Here is a 27,653-nt window from a genome sequence, read left to right as displayed (position 1 = left end):
AAGACCACTGACAGGTGAAATGATTTACTATCACAGACCACTTTATTAGTTACACCTGACTAGTACCAGACTGGACACCCATTCTTTGTTGCATAGATTCAACAAGGTGCTAGAAACATTCTTCAGAGATTTTGGTGTGTACGGACAAAATAGCATCAAGGATTCTTTATTGTCATTCACGATGAAAAAAAAATACATGAAGATTAGAAGATAGTTACCTAGATCATGCGGTTGATGTAGATTTGTCAGGAGCACGTCTATGTGTACAACACATTGTATAGGTGCGCTACTGAATTGAGATCTGATGACTGTGGAATCCATTTGCATATGGTGAACTCACTGTTATGTTCAACAAAACAGCACAATATTCTGCTGGAAGCAGCCATCAGTATACTGACAAGAGAGTGTTCTTTCACTGCTGTAGCCTACCTGCTTCAAGGTTCAATGTATTGTGTGTTCAGAGATGCTGTTCTGCATGCCTTGGTTGTAATGAGTGCTTATTTGGGTTACCGTTGTCTTCCTTTCAGCTTAAAGAAGTCTGGACATCATTCTCGGAACTCTCACATAAACAAGGCTTTGTCACCCAGAGAACTGCTGCTCACTGGATATTTTCTCTTTTTCTGTAAACTCTTGAGATCGTTATGCAGGAAAATTCCAGCCACTCAACAGTTTCTGAAACGCTTTGTGTGGCATCACAAACACGGCACATTCAAAGTCACTTAAATCTCCTTTCATCCCCCATTTTGATCCTTTGTTTGAACTCCAGCAGTCATTTGTCCATGTCTATGTGCCTAAATGCACTGAGGTGCTGCCATGTGACTGGCTGATTAGATGTTTGCTTTATTGAGCAGTTCAGCAGTGTATCTAATGAAAAGCCTGGTGAAGTTATCCCCTGAGAATCACATGAGAGGAGGGAACAAAACAACTCCATCAAACTACAAAGACATGTAGTATAGCATGCTGACATAAAATACCTAATAATGAGACGGTGTGGATGTGGGTTTAAAATTAAGATTACTTTATTAATTCATCTCAAAAAGACTAATTCAAAAATAAATTTTGTTTTAATAAAGATGATTACAGGTTACTGTATAGGTAACAAAAATCAGGAATCTAGTATCTGAAATTATTAGAATTAATTAGAATTTTAAGTTTGAGTAAATTATTACAAACAGTATAAATGCTGCATACTTCTCAGTCGAGTTCATTACACACAACTTTCTGTCGAAGACATGGCAGTTGTCTAGAGGAGGACAATCATAAAACATGGCAACTAATGACACGCTGGTTGAGATGAATTGTAATTCTTCCATCATTTCATCACCACTGCTCCTGAGCAAAAGCCATGTATTTACTAATTACATATATTTACTAATTAACCCATACACTGTGAATGAAATGTAATCACTCCACAGTGGAGAACATGCATATCGGCTGGCAACACTAAATTAATATCCTCTGCTATGCGTAAAATCCATAGTGGAAGTCACACAACCTGTTGTCATAGCAACTCTGAGAAAGAACAATATTTCAGATGGGGTTGTCGGTCAGTTCGGACAAAAATGGAAAACAATGTAGATTCTGTCCTTCTGCTTGAGGATGAATAAAACATGGCAAAACTAATATATTTTTCTAAACCAATACAGCACATTTCAATGAAAGTGGGTGGTGTAGCTCCAGTAACTGAATTTTAACGTAGAACAATGTTTCTTGTGAGGAGATGCTGGTGACCCCATTTTTGCCAAGTGGGAATAACAATGTTTATGATCTCCTGTGAAACGCACAATAATCTAAGCAGCTCTAGACCCAATCCTCTAGCAGTTTTTGCCATTAAATGCCAAAGCTGCAGAAAAAGTGCTTTTGGCACATTTTAGTTTTTTGTCTCAGTCATATAAAGAAACAGGCTCTTAAAGGCATACAAGTTCATTCTTTATTTTTCAGTTAGCCATTAACGTATCTGGTTTCAAAGTATTTGTATCTTATAAAATATGTGAAAGATGAAAAAATCTGCCAGTTACCTAAAGTTCATAAAAATTTAAGCATTTAAATAACATTTGAAAAAAATAAATAAAGGCAGTGTCGTTATTCCCAGTTTTACCCTAAGGTATGCTATGTCTCAAATAAATCAAGACAGAGTAATAAAGAAGTGCATCTATGTGGCCTTCAGCTCATCATTTTCTTTTATATTGGTGGGTATATTGGCATCAAGATGAAGATGTACCTGAAGCTACTGAAGAGAAGTGTGGTAAATGTCTCATGTCACTGATGCAGATCTTTTGAAAGCAAAAAAAAAAAAAAGAAAGAAAGAAGATGAACAACAACATGAATATTGAAATCTGGTTTGCAGAAGGCTGTTTTAAATTTATCATAATTTCTAATATTACGAAATGGTGACTTTCAGAGACCTTTCATGATCTCAAAATAATCAGATCGCATGGAGAATTTTCTGTAACATATGGCAATGTTATACAACAACACAAACAGGACATATTTTACCAACATAACTATGGCATCATATCAAGGTATGTTTAATTATACATACAAGGTATTTTGTTTGGTAATGATGCAGCTCTTAGGCTCTGAGGCTTTGTGTTTCAGGATGCGTGTCCTTGCATAAAAGAGGGCATTCGTGTCAGTGTTACATTTTATATATATATTTATATAAATAATACACTGGAGAAACAAATTCCATAAAGTGTTCTTTTATTTTCGATTATTTTGTGGTTGGTCAATCATTGACTGTCAAGTCGAATTTGGTGTCTGATTGGTCAGAGAAGGAAAAAGTTCCTGTTGGATGAAATGCGTAAAGTCCCGCCCACTCAGCCTAACAAGACCAACGAAATTCGGTTGGTGAAAACTTTTTAGGTCTGATGCGGGAAGAGGGTGTAAACATTTTGAAAAGGTGATTCATTTGTGTCTAAATAGATGTTTTAATGCATTGCATAGCAACTGTGTGACCTAAATAATACACCTATGAAATTTTACTGTCAAGATATTACAGGTAAAATTTTTGAACGCTGCTGCAATGTCTAATGGTGCTGTATGCTTAGCTGTAAGAAAAGTATTCTGCTTGCTTAAAGCCTAAATGATGATTTTATTCATCCATAAGAAAATATGTAAAAGACATTGCGTATAATCACTTAAATGATATTTTTATTTGTATGTACATTTTTGATATTTATGGTATTTTAACGTGCATTTTGTACTATTCCTGAGTTCATGATAGATGTATTCTGTGTACAATTTCTATGGTTTACGTTTTAAATTCAGAATTAAAATGAAAAAGAGTTTACTCATTTAATGGCTAATTGAACTGCAGTGTCATGTTGAGGGTTATTGATTAGCTCAGAGGTTCCCAAAGTGTGGGGCCCGCCCCTAGGGGGGGGCGCAGAGCCATTGCAGGGGGGCGCGGTATGAAAAGTTAAAAAAAAAAAGAGCGCTTGGACACTGCTAATGGACAGGTTTTTGACGGGGCTCCCACACAAACGCAAAGCAGGAGATGAAGCATCGCCAAATATGTTTCCAAACCAACTTCCTTCCAAGCCAAAGACTAGAAAATATGGTGAAGCATATCTTCCCTTTGGCTTCACCTGCACAAGTGCCAAGGTAGGTCTCCCCTGCAGAATTAGTTTTCCCTGCGTCGGGAGCAGCGCCGGGCTCTCCAAATCACGGACAAACAGTATCCCACATTCTTGATTTTTAGTTCACAAATACTTCTTGTAATGACTACTCCTGACATTTTGGACATGTTAGCTTTTTATACAGTAAAGTTACAGCGGGATACAAATAATATCAGGCTGATCCTGCCGTAATTTGTTCCCCCGGTTCAAATCACGGACAAACAGTATCCCACAGCTGTTTTTGTTTTTGAACCCATTTTGCACAGAGAGGAATTTTTTGAAAAATGTATTGATAGCAATGTTGAAAATTATTACACAGGAAAAAAAACAACTACGCGTAAAATAATTACACCATGACGCCTCTGCCTTTCTAAATGGAGGGACAGTAACTGCGTGTGTATATATAAGCGTGTAAAACCTGAAGATAGTAACAGTAACAGTATTTTGTCTCTATCTGCCATTCTGCAATTCATCTCATGTAAACAATAACGTGGCGCACAGCGTGACGTGAAAAGAGGCACATACCTTTGACGTTGCGTAACGAACTCTGTATTCCTCGTCCACACATAAACGCAAAAAAGGAGTTTTAGGCCCAAACGCATAGAAACAGCTGCGTTTTCAAAAATACCCGTGTAGGTGTGGACGTAGCGTAAACGAGTTAGTAGTATATTTTATTACTACCTGTAATTTATTGCCGTTTACTTGTATTTGCTTAATTGTTTAGTAAATGTTTGAGGTGTGAAATAAACCGCAATGGAGTTTGTAAACAAAATATGGGTGTGTGTGGTTGGAGGATGTGTTTGTGCGTGGGGGGGGCGCGAACATTTTTCTTGTAAAAAAGGGGGGCCTGGCCAAAAAAGTTTGGGAACCACATTAGCTTATGGCCATACACGGGTTTCCCTGTGGCACAATTTGAGTGGTCACTTCACACATAAGAATGATTGATTCGTGACAAGTCAGTTTTATTTAAAATAGAAATCTGAACATTTCCTATTTCTGATCATTTATTAATAATATGAAGAAATGAAATCCCAATAAACAAAACTGATTAAATATCTATTTTCATTACAATGCTGCTGAGTTTTGGGTGCTTATCAATTTACTATTCAATATATACTCTGCAATAATACCCACAATAACAGTCTTGTTGGTGTCTGTGCTAGGTTTTTGAGACTTCTCAAGGATACTGTGTCTTGGACCTTGGACTCTGGCTTATCTCTAGTGATGGCAAGTTACCAATCTTCAGAAAGAAGACAGACCTCTGTTTGGCAGGAGTTCTATGGTAGGACAATCACCCAGTTACTACAGTCATTTTGCTTTCCTTGCCAGAACTTGAAATACAACTGATTTCAGATTTATGACATACAAGTAAACTGGCTACAGCTAAGGACAATTACAAAGTCTGAATATAGGAAAGGATCTGTGTATAATCTTTAAAGAGACTGAACCGCCATAAATCTTATCGCTTAATGTTTTATAGAGTTAGTGCTGATAGAAAGTACCTCTTTTTTTCTTTTTTTTTACCTGAGGTTGCACTGCATGTATACACTTTTTCACGAAAGGCAGGTTTCAATTCTACTACCTACCCTTAGATGTAGTGCAGGGGTTACATAAGACAAATTTGAAAATCCCTGTTGCAGCATCTCTACAAATATGAGCGTTTTTGGAGCAAATTAAGTAAAAAGTCAATCTTTTGGTGAGAAGAAATGTTAAATATACTACTTAGAATAGGCTTGTTGTTATGACTAGTTAGCTCAGGAAGTCCTGGCATTACTATGCAGAGTTTGAATTTTGTTATGTAGCCCTAGAAAAGAAAACACTTCACAGATATCACCGAGATATCACCAAGGTCTCTTGGATGTTTTGGAGGGTCCAAATAAAACCTTTGATTTCTAACCCAGTTTGAGTGTTCACTGTTTAAAAGACCTTGAATGTGTCACATTTTCTTCCTTCCGTTCTGATTTTTGTGCCCAGACTTTCATTTTAGTTTAACTTTTTTAGTGCCAGCAAAACGACAAACATTTGGAAAGATTAAAAAAATCCTTAAAATACATCCATGCAGAAATAAAAAGTAAAATGGGGAAAAAAGGAGGATAAATGAATGAGTTCAGTGAACTTGTTGAAATGTTTGTTGTTTTGTTTTGTTTACATCTTCATTTATGTATTTTTACCTTTTATTATAATGACTTAGGCAGTCTCACTCGAAGTGATTGCACAGTTTAAAGCTAGTAGACATCTATGTAGACATTTATCTAGCTAGCAGACATCTGAAGATGATATATCTGATATATATGTTCTGACTGAAGTATTTCTAAAACAACTAAAATGAAAAGTAGTGCTTTTAACTGATGGATGCGAACTATTGATGAAAATTAAAAAACAATTGAGGGTTTATAAAGTTTGTCTAGTTGGTGTACTGTGTAATGATGTGTTACCTGCAGTTTAAGTAGATAGCTGTGGTTGTATTAACACATCAGGATGAGGGTTCAATTGTTCTCAGTGATAGTCCATGTTGAGAGCATCTGATGAGCAGAGACAGATGCCATTGTATGGCGCAAATAAGACATGGAAAACTGGCCAAACTTTACCAAAATGAACACCAGGTTTGTCATTTATATGCTGCTATGTGGTTTGGATTGAAGTGCTAAAATAATCAAGGACAAAGGGGTTTTGTGGTATGCTGTGAGTTCTTAAAAACTGAGCTTAAAGTGCAACACATAAATAGTTCTAATAAAAACTCTAGGGGCAGAATGGCAACTGAATCGTTTTTTGGGGACTTGTGTCTGTGCAGATAACAAGGGACAAAGCACAGCAGTACGCAAAAACGATGAGCACCTCATCTAGCACAGAAGAGGCCTGGACCTGGAAATGGGGTTGTTATAAATGCTGAAGCTCTCACTAGCCAGCCCTCGAAAGACATGTTGGTTAAACAAATTATTATTCTAATATATTAATGTAATGCAACGCCAGTTAGCTGCTGTTTTTGAGATGCTGTGTTGTTACCGACCACTAACGTGTGCCCCAGCAGGCAACAGCTACAGCCCACTCAGAAATATGCCACTTTGAGAACCATGGCATTATATCATTTATGACGTTCTTCATTTAGAAAATCTCTAGATTTATTTCTTGAGATATTCAGTTATTTTTTAAATATATATGGCATTAAGTTATGTAAGTATATTTAACTGTTTATGCCATCCATACTAGAACAACAAATGGCAACAAAGTTTCTCCCCTTATAATAATTCGGTAACTATTTAAAACAAAACTGCCAGCTGTGTCGAGTCAGTATGAAGGAATTTAAGAAAAAGGAATGAAAAGGCTGAATCTGCAGTGGGAGGTGAAGGGTTAAGATGAAAACTGACATACAGTATTTGATGATAATAAATGTGATGCCTCAGCTTACTAACACAGATCAAAAAAGTCTCAAAACCTCTGCGTCCCACTCTGTATTCCTGTTATTTGTAAAATTTCTGTATCACTGCACCTCTATTCAAATTCAAATTCAGTGTCTTGCAACAAAGTGTTGAATTTACTCAGCTGTAAACCTGCTGACTGGCTGCTTGCATGCTGTGAATGACATGAAGTGGAAGTTTCACACTAAATCCCTGTTGCAATGCTGAACCGGCTTTATGTTGAAAATACTCAAAATCTGATAGAGCATGTGTTTCTCTGTGGACTCACTAGGGCACAGAAGATCAAACAGGGTTAAAGATACTCTATGGTGGTGACTGAATATTAGGCTTTAGTGCCGGACATTTGGCAGATCAAATGTAACTCTGGTAGTCCATAAACTGCACAGCCTTGAATTGTGGGGTCTTTTTTGGCTCCCTAATATATGTACCTGCACCAGACCTTAAAGTTTAGAGTCTAATCACGCTGGTCTTAAGTGTCCTCTCGACTTTATTGCTGTGCAGAAGTCCGGGCCTTTGACCTGTAAAGGTATTTTGATCTGGGATTATGGTTGTGTGATGGAAGGATTAAGACCCAATTAACTGAAGGGGTGTGAATGATGTGAATGATGATGATGTTTGAGGACTTTTCTTTGCTTTCTTCAAAAGTGAAGCACCATTTCCTGTGTGCAGCATTCCAAAATTTTTGAGAAGTATAGTCCATTAACAGCAGGATTTTCAACAGCTCATTTTTGTTAGACACTCCACAAGCATTTGTTACATATTTGTCCATGTCGTATATATAGATATATATTTATATGTCAGTATGAGTGTTTTCGGGGCGTGATAGTGTGTGCGTGTGTTTGTGCACAGCAAACTGCCCACTCTCTATGGCAGTGAAGTCAGTGGTTCATATTTCGGATGATATAAAGATTAGATATGCTCTAAATTCAAATAGCTTCACACCGCAATAATTCCACTCTTTGTGTGTCTTTGTGTGTGCACGCATTTGTGTGTGCGTGGGCCGTGCATCTGCGCATATGTTTATGTCAGTATAATAATAAGATTCTGCATTAAATTTCCCCTCTTACTGTGCTTCTCAGACTTGGCTGTGACATTATTGTAAATCCTTCAGTAGCAATACAGTAGCACTACATCAGACTCAGCGAGCCGGCCATCCTCCTTAGAGCCAAAACACCCCCGCCACTCACGCACACATTCAGGCAGAATTGGTATCTTTTATCCTCAACTGGCCTCTTTTTTTCAGAGATTGAAATTTACTATTCAACATTCTTCCCTTTGTTAGAAAATAGAATATTGCTTTCTGCCACTGACAAAGTTGGCTGAATTAGAAAATATGCAACAACCTGACAGCACCTTCTGCTGCAGAAAAGAGCCTCTTTTTCCTTTTTGGATTGAATTATGTATAAAGGCTTAGAAGACACTCCTTGGCCATGGTGGTGTTACTTTCCCCATATTACTTATTCAACATGTCTAACCTTAGGCCCCATTAGCGTTGCAGAAGTGGAGCTATTTCCTCAGCTCTTCATGTTCAAACACAAGCCTAACATAGAAGCAGGAGCTGAAACCCCACAGTGAGTCACATGTCTTCCCTCTCTGTATGTTCTGCCTCCTGCTCTGCCCACCTTTGGCAAATTAAGGCAAGATTTCATAGCTTTAAGCTACAGATAGCATGCACTGCCACAGGCAGTATAGTCCCAAGGTTTGCCATATTTGTCTACAGGATGTGACATTGTTGCTCTGCAAGTCTTTGATCTGCTTTGTCTTTTTATGTAGGCTTGTCTCTGTGAATCAGCGACGGAGAATAGAGTGTGTTTATTTTTATGAAATGTGTAGTACTCCAGCCGTCACCTGGATGAGGTGATTTGTATGTACCTCCGATGCACATATCGAGTCTAATGCTTTGACTGTTCTGTTCATTTTATATCACGATCCCAAGCGTTGTGCAGCAATTGAATTTGGGCATTTTTTATTCCTTTGTGTCTGTCTTCCTTTGACATGTTGTCAACGTGGAAATTCACAGCACCCCGCCACTCTTCCTCAAGCAACCTCTTGATGTGCCACAGTGAGAGTCGTGTCATGAATAAACATGCTGATGTACAAAGGGATGAGTGTTGGTTAGAGATGAGATAGACAGTTTACATGTGTTTGAAAGGGAGGGTCTGCAGAGAGGAGAGTGACAGGGTCACGGAACCCAAATGTTTAAAAAAAAGCTGCTTCCACTAACATCTTTTTTTTTGAATGGTTAAAACATGCTTCTGTGGAAAGTCTAGTTGTGGCTCCTGCTGTTGCTCTGCGATTAGTGAAATCCTGTTTGCAGCACTCCTTTTTTTAAAAGTTAAAATATTTTTAACTTCCAGAAGTCGGTGCTCTGAGTGGTAAAGACACGTTGAGTTCTCAGCATTGTCAGGAATGAGCAGCAGCACCTTCTTAAGTTTAGAAATAATCAGAGGAAAAAAGCTGGTACTTTACACTGAGACTCCTGGAGCTCTGGCAGCACTTGTCAAATAACATCAGCCTGTGTCAGACCATAAGACCACAGAGCTGATAACCTTCTCTTCCAACTTCTCCCCCCCCCCCACCCTCTCCAGGTTTGATATTTTCCAGAAACCTTTATCTGTGCATGTGCTTCCAGTGGTTCCAATGGTAACTACAGAAGTAACGTGAGCATCCGTTACAGAGCCTAAGAAATGTTTATCAGAGATACTGATATGTTGTGTTTTTTTTTTTTTTTTTAAGCTAAGCATTATGTGCTGCGCAAGGATCTTGAAAAACGTACCCATCCTTTTGTGACCTCCAGATTAGACTACTACAAATCCCTTTACTTTGGTCTCCAATCTGGCCCTCTTCACAGATTACAGCTTGTTCAAAATGCTGCAACTCGCCTCCTAACTGGAACTGGAAAGTTTGCTTCTATCACTCCAGTTCTTCCTGACTTGCATTGGCTACCCATCAAATATCGTATTGATTTTAAAATCTTGTTGCTTACTTTGAAAATCATAAATAATATTGCGCCTAGCTATCTCACTGACCTTCTCAGCTTGTATACTCCTAGTCGAGCACTAAGATCATCAGGTCAATTATTCTTGGTGCAACCTAGGTCTCGCCTGAGGACCAGAGGCGATCGTGCTTTTGTCTCAGCTGCACCTAATTCGTTCTGCTACTATTCGTTCCTTGGACTCTATCCATTCTTTCAAATCACGGTTGAAAACTTACTTATTTAATCTGGCATTCCCGACTAGCTAGTGCCCTCATCTCATCTATTTTAATATTATTATTATATCTTTGGTTAGCCTCCTAGTTGATATTTTATATGTGTGGACTGACCCTATCTCTGAATTGAGGTCTGATACCTACTTTATTTAGCCCACACTTCTGGTCTAATTAGTGCTTCCCATCTGTTAGTGTTAGTGCTAGTGCTTGTTTTGTATTTTGTTAAAGCCTTTTATATACATTTATTTTGATCTATTGTATTATTGTGAAGCACTTTGGTATACCTTTGGTTTTAAATGTGCTATATAAATAAAGTTGTGTTGTATTGTTATTTTATTTGTTTTGTCTTGGTAGTTATTTATTCCCACTTTTGCAGGAAGATGGTTAATCTTGAATCTTGAAACATTTAATGGTTGTTTCAGCTCTTCATCCCAATTTTTAAGCATTTAGCTAGTACAAAATAATGTGAAAACAAAAAATATTTGACATTGATAACTGATAATTGGCTGATCTGGGTAGTTAGTTATTCAGCTGATTTATCTGTATTTCATTTAAAGTTTTGCAAAGTGTGGTTCATAGAGCGGTTTCATTAATTGGACAAAAAGATGATGTTAAAAGTTGTGGATGGACTTGGAAGAAATTGAATTTGTTTGTTTTTGGTATACTTTAGAAAGCACAACAAAATGTTAAAATGTGGCTTTTTAACATGAGATGGTGAAGCATTCCAGGTTTGAGTGTTTAATCAGAAAAGCCTTCGCCACCAGCTTGTTTATGGGGTTTGTGGTGCGAGAGCAGCAGGGGAGTATTGGAGGACCTTGGGATACGAGCTGGGATTAGTAGCTCTACAAAATGGGTTGGGGCTAAGCCATTTAATGTTTTGCAAATCATTAAAAGAACTTTAAACAACTCACTTTTAAGTGTGACTGGGAAATAAGTTGGAGAAGCTAAAGTCGCTATCCTGTCCTCACACTGGTTGTGAGCCTCACAGCGGAGCTTTAGATAAGTTGTTGCTGTTTTGTGGGGTTTTTTTTTAAAGTTCTTGAAAGTAATCAGATCGTTGAAGGCAAGAGTGATTTTTATCCCCTTCCTGTTTTATATTAAATTACCGAGGTCACTGAGTAACACCCAGGCTTGTAACTTATGATTAGCTCATCCAGCCAGAGGACCAATGAGCTGATGCCATTGTGCCTCTGTCTACAGTTCACAAGAATCACTAAGCCTCCTAGAGTATTGTTCAGATTTCAGTGAAATTTGCACACAGTGATAACCTCATAGGCTTTACTTAAATGCATGGTCAAGGTCACATTTATCTTTCTGCAGCTGATAACCAGTGTTTTGTTAGCCAGTTTTGCAGAAGCCTATTTTCTTATTACGAGCAAAGCCACTTCAGAACCGTTCCAGCCATTCCAGACTTTTTAGGGTTTGACATTACCTAACCTCACATTGGTGACCATTTGTTTGGAGTGATTATGCCATGAGTTCTGGTCTATTATGGGTTTATTACCTTGCAGACGTGTCTTGGTGATTTGTGTGCGGTGCCAGACATGATAGAAAACGACTGAAATGCGGGAACGTTTTTCCTTCCTGGGTCCCCAGTCTTTGTAAGTCATTTTTCATTTTTTGTCAGGGGAAAACGTATTTATTTCTCTTCTTTTTCCACTTCTTTTTACTTTCCCGTACATCCATTCTGACAGTTTCAACAATGTCCCAATTTGCTGACATTTATGAGTGCTTACATTGATGCTGTGATTATTATTCTTTATGTGTTATTCTCTCACTGAGAAATTCAAAAAATATGGCAGAAAAGTAGCTGGAATTGCACAGAAGGATCTATGCTACTGAACTGGCCAATCATAATAGTTGTGGGCTGCGTTGACGCAACCTGTAGTTACATTTCTAGGTAGGTGCACACCAGGTTTGGCCATGCAGAGAAAAATGTTGCCCGTACCTGAGCTAGGCTCAAAGCAAGACAGTTGTACAGAGTCTTACAGAGTTATAATTTCCCTTTATTGCTACCACATGTCAGCTTGGTTTTGAACCTTTATCCAGTTCTACCAATATACATTATTAACTGTTGTAGTACTACAGAACCAGACATGTCCCTCAGTGGATTATCAGATGAGTCTCACAATGATCTGCTTTTACATGCATGTGGCACACACTCTGTCTGTCTCCTATCCTCTGTGGAACGTGAATGAATAGGATGAAGTACTGAATAGCGGTTGCTGAATGCTATGGTGAGAAGAAAAGCTGCAGTGAGATGTTATCAGTGGGGGAAAATGGTCTCTCCTGGTTGATTTCCTAGTCATGTAGTGTGCTTGTCTGACTGCAGTATAGCAGATAGTGTCAGAGGGACATCAGAAGAGGCCCGAGGGATTGTCCTCTAAGAGATCAACCAGAAAAACATGTTATCAGTGACATACTGTGTGACCATGAGCTAATGCTGGCTGCGTTTTCACTATGAGATCAAAAGTGATTTTTAAGATCAACTGTCTGAATATTTGCTCAAAGCTGCACCGAAGCAAATTTATATGTACACAAGCACCTGTCTTATTAAATCAGAAGTTTGAGCCCGATAAGAGGATTGCAGTCCAATATTTCTAACTGAGATGCCATTGATTTACCCTGTTTGGCCAAATTAAATTCAGGTATGGGCACTGATACAGCAGGAAATCTGCTCACTACAGGAAGTCACATTCAATAATTAAGACTGAAATGCAAACAGTATTCTAATCAGCAGTGAGTAAGTACCCTCTCAGAAAACTTTACTTTCGAATATAAGCTTTTCTTTCTTCCCCATCTGGTTTTCTTTCCCAGTCTTTCAGTGTAAACCATTAGGTATTGGTTGTGTCTGTTATGGTGGTTGATGTAAGAATTTCAGTGACAATTTTTTGCCATCATTTCCTACAGCAGACATTCCCAAGACTGCCACGGCCCAGTTTCAAAATCTAAAAATCCACCCAAGCCGATTATAACATGAGCTCAACATAAAGTAATTCCTTCATTGTGTTTTTGTGCATTCATTTTGATCACTATTTGCTTATTTAGGATGATTTCCTGTTAACAAGCCTCTGCCACCTGATAGCTGCTTCTTTGCCGCTTGTAAGAAACACAAAAAATAGACAAAATACTGGGTAACCACATTACACCAACAGGAGCTGACTTGATAATGAAAACTTGTAGCATGAAGCTCCTGGTGCACAGTTCTTAAATGTTCATTAGTTCTTAAAGTTGTCATTAGTTAGTTCCTCCATGGCCCACACTTTAGGAATCACTGTCCTCCAGGGTATCAGTGAGTCATTTAAAAAATCCTAAGTCTGATAATCCGGATGCTAAATTTCTCTGGTAGAAATATTATTAGCATACACAGGGGTTTTCCTGTGTATAGAAAATCTTGGTGCTCACCAAAGGAATAAACCATGAAAAATTGTTTTTTGTGAGTGAGTTTTATTTCCTCTAGATTAAAATACAGTTTTTCTTATTAAATGACAAAAAATAACTGGCAAATGCTTTAAGTTGTGTTTATTAAAGTAATACTCATTCTTTTAAAAATTATTTGTGGCATTGGAAAGACTGTTCATTTCCCATTAAACAGTACCACATCTGAGTATGTGGGTTGCACCCATAAAAACTTACCTGTCTGTACCAAAACAGCTTATTCTACTATTGAATCTTGTTTTGACCTTCTGGTACCGTAGACAATCAGGTGCCGACAGTTAGAGTCCTGACTGGCACCTGATTAGGGCCGTTTAGCAATGACTCCAGATTCTGCCTATGGCATTTGCATCCAAAGGTTGAAGGAGATGTAGAGAACTCTATCCTGATTGCTGGAACAATAGGGTAACAGAGTTTAGTGCAGGCAGTATCATGGTGTGAGGCGACATGTCCCTCACTGGAAAAACAAGGCTTGACATCATTGGAGGTAATCTCAGTGTAGTTAGATATTGAGATGAGATCCGGCAACCAGCTGTAATCCCATATGTCCACAGTCTGGAACCGAACTCTGTCCTGCAAGATGACAGTGCTTGCCTTTACAGAGCTGGGTTTATCAGAGACTACCTTCAGAATTTCAGAGAGTAAAGGATGAAATATCTTGCCTGCAATGCTGACCTCAGTCCCATTGGGCACTTTTGGGATCAGATTGGGCGTGCTGTTTGCGTCAGAGTTAACTACACTGTCACATTGGCTGTTGACTACAATTACGAATATTAGGTTGTAACAGAAGGTTCTTGTTAAGAGTTCTCCTAATGCTACAGTCACACTAAGGAAAACAATGGTTGAAGACCACGGCACAATCAAAATTATTGTGACTGTGTGTAAGAACTTGCAATCAATAAGATAAGGTGATGATAAGTCTGCTGTTAGTTTTCGACTGAATGGGAGCAATTTTGTAAATACATGCAATCTATTTGTGATAATGCAAAGATAATACTGTGATACTTCGGTGAAAGTTGCAAACCTGTTGTCATCAACATACACGGAAATTTACATTAAACACAAATTGATATTAACTACAGTACTCTGCAACCTGAGCCAACCCTAATTTCTTTACATATTGCTTCCAGAGAGCCAGACTTTCTTGTAATTTTTAAAACTGGTATTAAGCAATATTTCTCTAAGCTTTCTGTGCCTATTTTTAGAATGTTTTGTGTTTGTTTGTTAAGCCACTTAACACTGACCGACTTATGACACATTCAAACATTAAAATGGGCACCTAAGGGGATGAACTAGTGTTGTGTCTACACAAAACAGAAATTGTAGGAAAAAAACAGATTTAAATGATATCTTTTGGGACACTAGGCACAGCCTGTTGCATAAACACAATTTGTTACCATTTTGTTAGTCAAATCCATGAAATATGCCAACGGTAACAGTTAGACAGGCAAGAAATAGAATTTTTGCATCAACAAGGTTACTCCCAAAGACCTATTAACAAAAATCTTGGCATATCTAGACATGGTGTGCAGACGGGTGACTTTGCTGCAGAACAGTTATTTAACTGCAAAATGACACAGACACTTTGTAATCTTGCTTTTGGCATATAGGAATATAATCAGAATACCAAACAGCAGACTCTACTCCACAAGTCTGCAGCTGCAAAGAGAAATTGTAATTAATGTCAGACTTTATAAATTAGACAACCATTATTTGAAAACCTTTGCCAATCTGGCTGAGAGAGTTTGTGGTCAATCTGAATCGGACTAAAATTGTTTGACAAGTTGCCTCCCAACAGATAACCTGTGCAGTCACCTTGAGATTAAATGTGGTTGTTCAGAGGTTGATGATGTTGCATGTCAACCACTTGTCAGCCAGTAACAGCACCTACTTGCAATCGGATGCAGAATATGAGAAAAGTTTATGCGATCAGGCAGATTTTTTTTTTGTTTGTTTGTTTTTACTCTAGTATTATTCTATCAAGCTGTCATATCAATGTAAACTATAGGTGAAGAATCCTAACTTACTGCCTAGTGCAAGATTTAAGTTTACATGTGTTCCCATTTTAATCTACCAAATCCACACGGGCTGCTCCTGTAGACAAAAACAGAAACTGGTTTAGTAATCTCCAGGTCGGCCAGTATCGACAAAGGGCAGCTGTCAATGACTCGGTTATGACCCTGCAGAAAAAACTATTATGCTTCAGTATTCCCTCACTGCTGCTGCCTGCCTTTAAGTGCTCATTAAGCACTGTTATGCATTGGTAGTGGTCTTGTATGAGTATGCAACTCTACGTGTAACTCTACATTCATGTAACTCTACATTTATTATACAGTTGGGAGGAAATTATTCATGGTAATGCAGATTAGACTACAACTAAAGTGTAATTTTTTTAGCACTATGGCTGAATGTAATATGACAGTAAATAATAATACACTGTAAATTGTTCAAACTGCAAATCAAATTCACATCCTCAGATACCCCGCCTTGTCGAACTAAGTCGAAAAAGCCAACGACACTCACTTTGCTATTATGTGTGACAAAGAAAAACATAAATTAGAGTTTTGTAGGGATTAGTAAACTGTTGAATATTTGCATACCTCACTAAGTAATTATTATTTTTTCGTGTAAAATTTTGTTTTTAAATCGAGGTCTTACAAAGCCTTTAAAAAATCAATTGTATTATTATTATTATTTTTTTAATGAATGGAGCAGGAACACTGGCATAGTAGTGAAGTCCAAGATCTGTTGCCAGTTTAACTAGTTCCATTTTAAGCTGTGTGTGGGATGTCGGTGTCAGTGGTCAGTGTTTATTTGAGCTGCCAGTGGGTAAAGAGGGAGGAAAGTTTTCCGGATAGGTCGGAAGACCATCATCGACCAAAAAATGTATTATTTTTGTAACAGTTAACTCTTCATTTGATATTTGTGACCGCTGGACTGTAATCAAAATGCCTATAGGAAAAAAGTAGGCTGTCTGCTTGACAACCAGCAAAAGACTGGAAGCTTTATCTTATTGGATAAAACTCATCAGAATCAGAATACTTTATTAATCCCAGAAGACATTATGTGGTCACAGTTGTTCCAAGACAGTTAGAACAGTAACTAACAAGTTAAAGTACCAATCAAATATTACAATATTTTCCAAATTATTGCAAAATAGCTCTAATATATAAATATCTCAATATATTACACACAATTAAATATAGATAAAGTTGTAATTGAGGGGCCCCTCTTATCGTCCCGACTTTGTTATTTTCTCTGTACAGACTGTGCAGATATTAACGGTGTGCAACTACTGCAGTGTGTGCTTGTGCTTTTAGATGGAGGAGTTGTACAGAGAGATGGCCGCAGGCACGAATGATTTTCTGTGTCGTTCAGTGGTGCATTTGGGTAATCTCAGTCTCGCACTGAACATGCTCCTGTGACTGGCCAGCACGTCATGGAGTGGTCGGGAGAATATTGTCCAGCATTGTCTTTAGCTTAAATGACATCTACCTCTCTGACACCACCTTTAGAGAGTCCAGCTCCACCTCCGCATTTTTACTGGCTATGCGGATCAGTTTATTGGCATCCACAACCCTCAGCCTGCTGCCCCAGCATGCAACAGCAGACAGTATGGTACTGCCCACAACAGGCTCATAGAAAATCCTGAGCATTGTCCAACAGATTAAAAGACTTCAGCCGTCTCATAAAATAGACACTGCTCAGGCCCTTCCTGTACAGTGCAGTTGTTTTTAACCCAGTCTAGTTTATTGTCAGTGTACTCTGAGGTATTTATGGTCCTCCACCATATCCACATCAACTCCCTGGATTGAAACAGGATCCACAATCATGTCCTTGGTCTTTGTTACGTTGAGCTGCAGATGATTGTGCTTGCACCATATGATAGAGGAGTCCACCACAGCCTCATCGTCTCATCATCCCAGCAGATGCATCTAACCACCGCAGAGTCATCAGAAAACCTCTGAAGATGGCAGGTGTCGGTGCAGCAGCTGAAGTCTGTGTTGTAGAGGATGAATAGGAAAGTGGAGAAGATGGTCCCTTGTTTTGCTCCAGTGTTGCTGACCACCATGTGAGACACACACAGTGTTAAAGACGCTCAACTGAAAGTTGGGGTATAGTTTGTAGCGAAAAAAAAGGGGTAATAATGTATTGCAGTTTATGGTATTGTAATACTCGGCATATGGAAAAATGTTTAACATTGAAATCGTATCATTTTATGAATTAAGATTTCTGATGATATCGTGGACTCTTTAGGGATTCCAACCTGTAGTGAAAAATTAGACAAACCAGGACAGTTCTGAAGCTTTTAATGTATAAAATGAAGGGTATGTAATGTTGGCTGTTTCTAAGTAAACTGACATAATGTGTCTGTTGTGTTGTGTACGTGCCACATATTTTAGCAACATTTCAAATATAATTAGATTATTGAAGAATGTGTTTCTGGCTCTTAAAGGGGTCTTATATGTATACAAAATAAGTACATACAGTACTAACAGTTTAACTAGCCCAGTTTAATTGCTCTTAATTTTGAGTGTTTTCTCATTGTTTTCTTACTTTTACACTAGTCTATTAGTTTTATATTTTTTCTCCAGTTTAATGGACTCTGAAATTAGTCGCCAAGAACATCTCTAGTCCATTTACCATTGCACACTGTTCCCAGTCAGTGTGATTATGTTCATTTGCAACAAAAAGTCACAAACGAGCATAATCCTGAATAAGTAAGATTGGAGAAGGCAATTTTTCCCCTTTTACAGAAACTTCAGAAGTCAACAAATCAGTGATGCTGAAAGGGGCCGTGGCAGCAATCAAGGACTATTTTCCTATATACCTATCTTTGACTGAAAAAACATCAAGTTCATACATTTTCTCTGGGTCTGGAATTGCCATTCAATAAAATACAGAAAATAACTGACTAAAATACAAGTGGACAAGCTCTTTGAAGGAAAAGTCGGGGGAACAATAAAGTAATGCAAAACTAAGAATAAGCTTGCTGTGATAACAAATGTGTCTCAGAGGCTGAACTGTCCTCAGATGAATATGAGTATGCTAATCTGTGTGATGCAATGAACTTTTACAGATGTATGTGGCTAACATAAAAGAAAATGTTAGAATAAGAGGGAAAAGGGTATTTCCAGTGTGTTAAATAAGATTGAAATGCAGACTGGTAGCTGAATCGGGGTTGTTCTTCTGTTCCCATCGCTGCTGTAGTCTGCCTCCATCAGGGAGTGCTGTTAAGAATCTGCAGCTATGTTCCTTCTCATCTTTCTTCCCTACTTTAATCTCGACCTGAGTGCTTGGTTTTACAGTGAGTGAAGTGTGTCTTCTAAGCTTTGGTGAAGGAGAGACAAGGTTCTTCAAGTCCCAGCAGGTCTGAGAAGCTTCTTATGAGGCCCCTTAATAACAACTTTTCAACAGAAGTGAGATCCTGACTGACTACAGCACTTTGCTTCTCTACAGACTTCTAGTGAAACTTCTGTGCATTCTTGATAATTATTTGTGTTGTCCACATTGATGGCAAAAGGTGAGGAGCATAAAAATGATGCCATCACAAATAGCTTCATTTCTTGGGCATGAAATGCTCTGAACCTATAGCCATTTCAGTCACAAACTGGATTAAGCACAGATAGAAGGAAGCATTTCCCTGCTGGGCATCTGTCCTACCCAGTGGCTCATTTCTTTCACTTAGAAGAGTGGTGGTCTTACATTAATGAAGCCTGTGTACCCAGGATGCTTCAGGCCAGCATTGACTTTTGGCTGTTTACTTGACTGTCTTTCCCTGGAAAGCTGTCAGGCCAGACAAGACTTTATGATGCCATTAAACATTAGCGTCAGACTGCTGAGGGACTGGATCTGGTCACTCTAACTGAGGTTAAATTAGCTTTTTTGGCAGACAACAAAAATGCTACTGAGCTTAGAGCAGTATCAGAAGTGGAGCCATCAAGCCTAGTGTTACCTCAATATAGAAAGAAATTAGGTTATTTGGTTGACTTATGTATGAGCCATAATGAAGGTTTAAGGCTTTTGGGAATAGTGGCTTCATTACAAAATGCTTTACTTTATGTTAAGGACTGGCATCTCTAAAAATAACTGAATTCAGCACAGCAAAAGGATTCAATAAGGCAAAGTGGGCCTGATTTTAAAATGGAACATAAGACGTGCAAAAAAAAGCAATGAATGATGTTGTAATTACTGCTTCAGGTAGTCTTACATTGATAGGTTTTTACCTCTGTGGCCTGGTGCTGATCATAAATCCAGCTATGTCCTGTAGGACACATTACTAAATGTCAACGAAACACAAACAGTACTTGTCACACACATTGTTGTGATGTTGTGCGAGCATTGTGTAAAGATCTTTGAGTGTTAACAGGACTAAATAGAGAGTTGTACAAATACACCTTATTAACCTGTAAAATTATTTTGAACTGCGCTTCCTATTTTAGTCAAAGTTCTATTTGCCTTTTTTTTTTCTTTTGACACACGTTAGTTCTCATATGTATATAAATATGATGTGCGATGTTTTATCTGTTACTCGGGATATCTGCAAGTCCTTAAAAAGTCTTTATTTACTCATTAAAATATTACAAAATGATTAACTGTCCTAAATGTAGTTTGAAGGAGTCTTAAATGTTATTTGGATGTTTCATAAATGAGATTTTGAAGTACACAATATTTTCACCCCTGTACAGATTTAGATCACGCAAAATGACAAGAATTTAGACGACAGAGGAGATGACAAGCAGAATCTAAGCTGTTCTTTAAGATTTTGTTCTTTGTAGGCTTTTTTTTATACATTTTAAAAAAAAATTAATTGTAACATTAAGTTGATAAGACACATTAGACTTCACGGTGGGTTCATCTATAGAAAATAATTTTGAGAGTACAAAAATGCCTGATACACAAACCTAGTGGGGTCATTTTGGGTCCATTTTCAGGCCACAGGCATGTTCCATCAGAGTAACTGAGATTACACTGTTTTTCAATCATAGCTACCGCAATCCCTTCACACCTTTTGTTACTGCTCATATTAACATCCAAGTTCTCCTGAAAAGTCCTGAAGAAGCGTGAATGTACAGTAGCATTGTCTCCATGAAACACATTAAACTACTAAAATATTTCCTCTGGGTCTTAATCACCTAACAGAGTTTGTTCATCTTATTGTCCGAAGACCTCACATTCCCTATGATGATAGCTGGAACAGGTGATTTATATTTCCTCCACTTAGATGTTTACTTTGCTCGACCTCTGAAGCCTCGTTGTCTCCCCCGTAGCTCCTCTGGGATTACAGGCCTTGCTCCGGGCAGTAAAACTGTCATCACGATCAGCTGCTGCTGATTCCAATAGTGCAATGTGAAACCACAATTAGACTTGCAAAACTTGACTTGACATACAAAAACAAGCCATTTATTTTTTTTAACAATTAATTTTAATGGATGATAAAAGTCATAAAAATAATAACATTAAAATACACTAAAATTAAATTGGTATGAAAAATTAAATGTAGACAATAGCACTTTGGTGCAGTTGTTAACACTGTCAACTCACTTACAGTATATAGGTGTTGGTGACCTGTGCAGTGTGTATTCTGCCTCTTTCTGTACGACGGCTGGGATAGGCTCAAACCCCCACCTCAGAACACTGAAATGGATAAGTGGATGAAGATGGATGGATAATTTTAGACAGCCTGCTACCACCAAGGAGGCATGCAGTCATCCCCAAAAGTTTCTGATTGAGATCCACCAGTTCAGCTTTACAACAAGACAGCAAGCTAGGACGAACCGTGACAAATTCTCCAAGGTGCTGGAAACAACCCATACAGCAAGTACCTTTAAAAAAAAGAAACCTTGCACTATACACAATGGATAAAAACTGGTGCTACAACATCAGATTTTGTGTTTTGAATCATTCACACTTCTCTTGTAGCACCAAATATATTTCCACAGCACAGATTTTTTTTTCAATTCCCTTTTAACATGGTCAGAGAAACACCAACAGAGGATAAGTCTTTAAGCAAGAGCTACACTTTGAATCTTCAATAAAACACATACTAAGCAGTAGAGGCTGCACACCACAGCTAGTGCAAACATAGTGACCCAGTTTTCAAAAGAGCGTTGACTGAGTGGGACTTGGATCATCATCCTTACTTTTATTCTGAAAAAGATCCTGATAATAAGGAGCCCTTACATAGTGGTTCATGCTGTATTTAATGGGTGCACCATAATATAATGATTTTAACAACCTGTGTTTTATGTGTAGCAGGCCTGTGTTTGACAAAAGAGGATACAGGGCAGTTTTAGATCCTTGTGTTTTGATCCCTGGTGTTGATGGAGAAGAATCACATGAGTTCAGTGACAAATTTTCTTCTTTCTGGAGTTTAACACTGAATTTTGAGCAGAGCAAGCTGTTTTCCTTTGTCTTTTGAGGGCATTAAATAGCTTGAAATTAAAATACTGGTGGGCAAATTTCCATTTTTTCACATATTGATGATGTGGAGACAAAAGGCAATTAAGCTCTTTGCAATAATGCAATTAGACTCTTAGTTTTAAGCAACAGAGAAGGTTATCCCCCTTTAATTTGGACACTTTAATGACAGTATGTGAGGAAAATGAGGGAGCATTTGTTTTCTCTACTTAAATTTGTGTAGCTGATCTGCGGATTCTAATTGGCAACATTCTCACCAGTCCAGCTCTCTAATCTAAAAGCCACCAACAGGCCAAATATACCGCAGTCAAGTTAATTTAAATTGAGCTCTACCAGCATGATGAAGAGTAAGGCACAGTGCCAGAATAACTGCATCTGCAGTTAGTCCCAGTTGGAGATGGTATTTCACTGAGACAAATGAATACAGACACTGAGAGAATTGGGATCCCCCAAATTAAAGGCATACCACAGTAAGGATTGGCCTAGATTGATCCCTTTTTTGAAGCATAAAAGCAGCATTTGTTTTCTCAAGCATAAAAGCACTGTGGACTGTGTGAGTAGATAAAAAAAGATGTTTGCATTTTTTAGTTTTTCTAGTATGTTCAGTCCCTTATCTGAAAAGGACACTACAAGATTAGCTCAGGTAATGTTTTATTCAGTTTTTCTTGTAATTTGGTTTGTAAGATTTTTGCTTTTGTAGAATTCTAAAAAACTACAAAAAGAAAAGCACAGCTCCTTGGAAAGCTAATGGGGCTGGCTTGGAAAGATTGCATAGTTGTAAGTCCACATACTGCTGTGCTTTCATAGTATTTTACATGGAATAACAGTCCATTTTTTTTATCAGAGTGATAAGAGTTACATATTCAGTTTCTGACTGAGGCAACTGTTGTTGTGATTGGGTGCTATATACATAAAATTGAATTGAACTAATCTATGCTTTACATCACTTGCACTTTCCCACGTTGGCGGGCTCATTGGTGACATCAGTGTTGTAGTCCAATAATCTTTCTATCCGACTTCTTCAGGCCATAAAAGCCTCCACTCTGTGTACTTTAAATCTCATTGCTCATCTGTCATTCTCCCTTGCAAACGCCTTCGTGCAACCCACCTTCTCTCCATTTACAGCTCTCCATGTGACTCAGGCTCCTTCAAAGCCTCTATCTTCATCTCCACCACCAGCATGTAGACTTCAGGAGGTCATGACCTAATACCTATCACTGCTGGGATTCCATTCTGCTTTAATGGACTGTTGGAGTCAAATCGCCAAATACCTTAATTGAATTCTATATATGAAGAATTCCTTATTGAACTGATATTTGGATCAGATATCAGGAACAACGAGCCTAGTTGCATAGGCCTAAACCATCTGGCAACCACGGACAGCTAGGGAAAAGTATGTGGTCTGCGACAGGTTGGCAAATGGTTGCTGGGAGTTGCTAGGTGAAACTGTTTGCAAAGAAGCACAAGGATGCAGAATCAAAAAGCTCCTTGGAATTTGTTTGGCAATGAGCAGTTTGCCATGCTCATCAGTAGTGTGTATAGAAGACTCTGTCTGCTTATCTGCAGACACTTGGAAACTACTCGCCAAGTGATACTGAAGCTGTGATACACATGGTGCGAACTGGAAATGGAGACCATTTGCCTTCAGAGTAAAAGTTGAGCTTTTTAAAATGTATTGTTTGCAGCTGTAGTAGGCATGTTAGCAGAGGCTCATGGAGGAGCTAGCTTTAGCTCAAACACTTGGAAAGCCAAGAACGAGCAGGAGGAAGAGAAGACAACAAAAAGTAATTAAAGTAAAAACAAACTCTTTAACAGCCTGCAGAGCTTTACTCAACTGAACTCGGAGTAAGAACTCAGAGGTTTCATAGCACCTGTTAAATTGAGCTGAGGTGAGTGACTCGGTCTAACATAGCAGGTTTGTCATAGGAGATAGGAGTCTCTCGGTGTTTGTGAAAAGCTGCAGCAGTGACAGAAAAGTGAATGCTTTTAGCGGCTGTCAGATTATTTAAGTCATCCATAAAGTGTGCTGATAAGCTGTGGTTGCGAAAAAATAGTAAGTGAAACAGACTGCCAAGTGAGTCTATAACCCTAATTGTGCTGTTGTAGTTTGCTTACCACATTTCTATATGCATGTTTGGAATGCAGTGTGAAATTTACTGTGCAGTGTCTGCTGGGGAATCTGGCATATATGTGGATACTACCACATGACACATACCATCCACATTAATGTTGTTGCACACCCCCTGTGGGACTATAGCCACTCCCTGGTAGCAGCAGCCTAACCTATCATGGTAATATACCCCCATAACACTGCACAAACGTCTCATGAATGGCTCAGAGACACGACAGAGATCGCTCCACATATGATCACCTCATCTGCCTCAGTTTATTTGCACACTTCTATGTGCTTCTTCCTTATTTTTTAGGGAGTGGCTGATGTTATTGCCAATTGTTCACAAAGATGCTTGATGAGTACCAACCCTATCATCAATATTATAGTAGATTTTCACTGTTTAGAGAGCTCTTTATATAAAATATTAAATTTGAAAATACCTGAAAAAAAAGCCTGAGGACGAGCCAGTTGATCAGATTCTTGCAATGAATTATTAATAAAACACAGTAGGAGCACAGCACATTCTATCTCTCTCTTTTTTCTCTCTTTTTTTTTATACGTATGCAGATTTATTTTCTCTTCTGGTCCGGCAACTGCTCTTTTTTTTTTTAATTTTTTTAATTTATTTATTTTTTATCTGTCACACAAGTAACAGACAGAAGAGATAGAAGTTGCAGAAACATGAGCCAGTGTGTGAGGATTTAGCTCCTGTCACTTAATAATCAACATTATTCAAGGCTGTGTCATACACAGCAGTCTTCACCACAAGTGTGAAACCACAGGATTTCTGTTAATAACAAGTATGTTTGCGTGAAAGGCATCAAAAGAATAGGCAGGTGCATATTGCAGGTAGAAATAACAAAGAAGCTTCCAGTAGACAAGCAGTTTGATGGCCACACACTCTATAGGGAGAGACGTATAGTCTACATGTCTACATCTTTTTATGAATCTGACGGATATCCATGGCGATGCTGGCCTCCCGAATGTTGCGGGAAATGTAGATGTGAATTCAGAAACTGAAAATGTATTGTCCGATTTTAAAAAGCAAGATTTTGATAAAATAATCAGTTGCAGGAAATGCAATTTTACTATAACAGGAAAAACATGGCTCAGTCACAGAATCAAATAATACAGAAGCCATTCCTGTTCCAATATCCTCCCAGATAAACATCAATGGAAGGCTCTTTGCTTTCCAGATGGCATCTCATTCAATCAAGTGCTACCTTAGACCACAAGCTGGGCAGTAATTTAGTAGATTTTTATTGTTTATTTTGTCTCAATGTGAATCAAACAAAACACACAGTCAAAAATCAGCTCTGTAATCATGACTCATCTCTGCATGCTTTAGAGGAATTACTTCATATTAGCTCGTGGCCAATCCATGCAAAAGAAGAACAGGTCAGTATGTCAAACCTCAAATTGATGAAAATAAGGAAAATAAACATAATCATGCAGTTTAACCAATATTTATTTTGCATTTTTTTGGTCTATTTTGCAATAATATCATTTTTTATTAACAACAAGGCTTTTTACAGGAGTGGCTCCCATCCATCAGCATACACACAGCTCAGTGATACATGTGATAGCTGGTCTGCCTTCATTAACCATGCATGCCACATCTGTCTCTTGTTTGATGGATAACTTCTTGGCACCTGAATGCATTTCACTGAAACACCTGACCTTTATTGACACAGTCCACTTCAATATACTGAGCAATGAAGGGCTCCATCTATTCAATACATGATAGCTTTCGTCAAACGCCTGCTTGAAGAACTCTTTTTGAAATATGTGGGTAGAATTAGCATTTTGCCAAATAAATGAAATCAAGTGACCTTATATGATGAATAGACCAAACGGCATCCTATTCATCACATTCATCAAGAGCTGAAGATGAATAAAAGATTAGCATTTACACCCACAATCAGTACAGGTCAATGATTTTAACCCACGCCATTATTTAGACAAATGCCTTTTTTTTACTCTGAGAATTTGGCTGAGAAAATCTAAATGAGCCTCTGTATTTGTCAGGAAAATGCATAGACATAGACATAGTTGTGAAACTTGGTAATAAAGTCATAGTCATCCAGTGCACAGTGTGAATACAGAGGTTTAAGTTCTGTTATAATTGGTTGGCTTTGATCTCCGAACTCTGCAGGAGACTGCTTATGATCCATCCCCAGAGAAACCTGTGCTGTGCGCCTCGATCAGCTCCAAAACCTCCAGGTTCTCATCCTTTTCCAGAATTGAAGACAACACAGCCGGCAGCTCAGTCTGATGTAACGGCTTTACTTTTACTTGAAGGTCAGTAACTCTGTTTTGTGGCCTGAAGCTTGTAGTCACTTCTTTCCTGACCGTCCTAGCTGGGACTCCTCCTGCAGGACTACGAAGCAGTATGTCTTCTCCTAATAATATTTCATTTTTATTTTTCCATATCTTCAGTTTAGGATCTTGATTTCTTTTTTTTTAATTAATTAGCCGCATTTACATGTATCATTATATCATTTATGTAGTAAGTGGAGTTTCATTTTAGTAATAGTGTTGTTACTGAAACTATTTTGGATTGAAAGTTCTTTTGTATATTATAGTATAATTTATCACTGATAAATTGATGTTTCTAAAAAATAGGACAGCTGGAAAATTAGTTAATCATGGATGCATAAATGTGCATCCGGTTCTGATTTACATTTATGCAGTTCACTAGTGTTATGTGTGGGTTCAAACAGACATCTGTGTGTACAAATCTGCACTCAGAGTGGATTAGAAAAATTACAGTAGAAAAGACTGCTTGCCTGTGTCTGTCCACATATTCAACCAAATATATAGGGGGGGTCATGCTTCATCCAACCTTTACAGCCACATTGATGTATCGACGCAGTGAACAGCAGCAGTGGAAGACAGATGAATGTGTATATATCCATTGGCTGTGACAGCTAAATTAACTATTGCCAACTAAACTTTTCACCACCTACTGCTTGTTAAGAGACTTCTTTGTCTGATTAAATAAGACAAGTTGGAAAGGTCAAGGTTATAGTTAAGTATATGATAAAGCAAAGGACAAAGCAAAGTGAACATATACCTTAACATATAAATAATTTCACCAGCATCTATTCCAGTTATGCTTCCCTCAGCTAAACATGGTATTAATTATACAGTAATAAGGACTCAAAACAACATCATCCGTTTATTGACTTTAGAGGCCATCATTGTCAATATCCTCCTTTTCAATAACAGGCCACCAGTTGATGTTACTTCTTCTTCTGTGCTACTTGCTTGTGCTTTGTAGACATGCTGCAGGGATTGCTTTGCTGTCTGTATCCATCCCTGAGAGAGGCTCTGTCATTCATACCCACACTGTTTATTTTTTGACCTTTGCATTCGTTGTATCCGTCTGTCCTTTGGCTGGCTTTGCAAGTGGAGCCGTGTCCTCTGAGGCAAGGC

At 38.2% G+C, this 27,653-nt stretch overlaps 1 long non-coding RNA gene across 1 annotated transcript; it reads left to right on the top strand.

Annotated features, from left to right (window-relative positions):
- Positions 1-2,837: 2,837 nt before the first annotated feature.
- Positions 2,838-26,511, top strand: LOC112847085 (uncharacterized). Its single transcript, XR_003220412.1, has 3 exons — positions 2,838-2,902; positions 4,784-4,902; positions 26,371-26,511. It is a non-coding gene; the product is annotated as an uncharacterized LOC112847085 (long non-coding RNA).
- The last annotated feature ends 1,142 nt before the right edge of the window (positions 26,512-27,653 follow it).

Source organism: Oreochromis niloticus, linkage group LG1, assembly GCF_001858045.2.
Source record: "Oreochromis niloticus isolate F11D_XX linkage group LG1, O_niloticus_UMD_NMBU, whole genome shotgun sequence".
Lineage (NCBI taxonomy): Eukaryota > Metazoa > Chordata > Actinopteri > Cichliformes > Cichlidae > Oreochromis > Oreochromis niloticus.
This window is presented reverse-complemented; position numbering and strand designations above follow the sequence as displayed.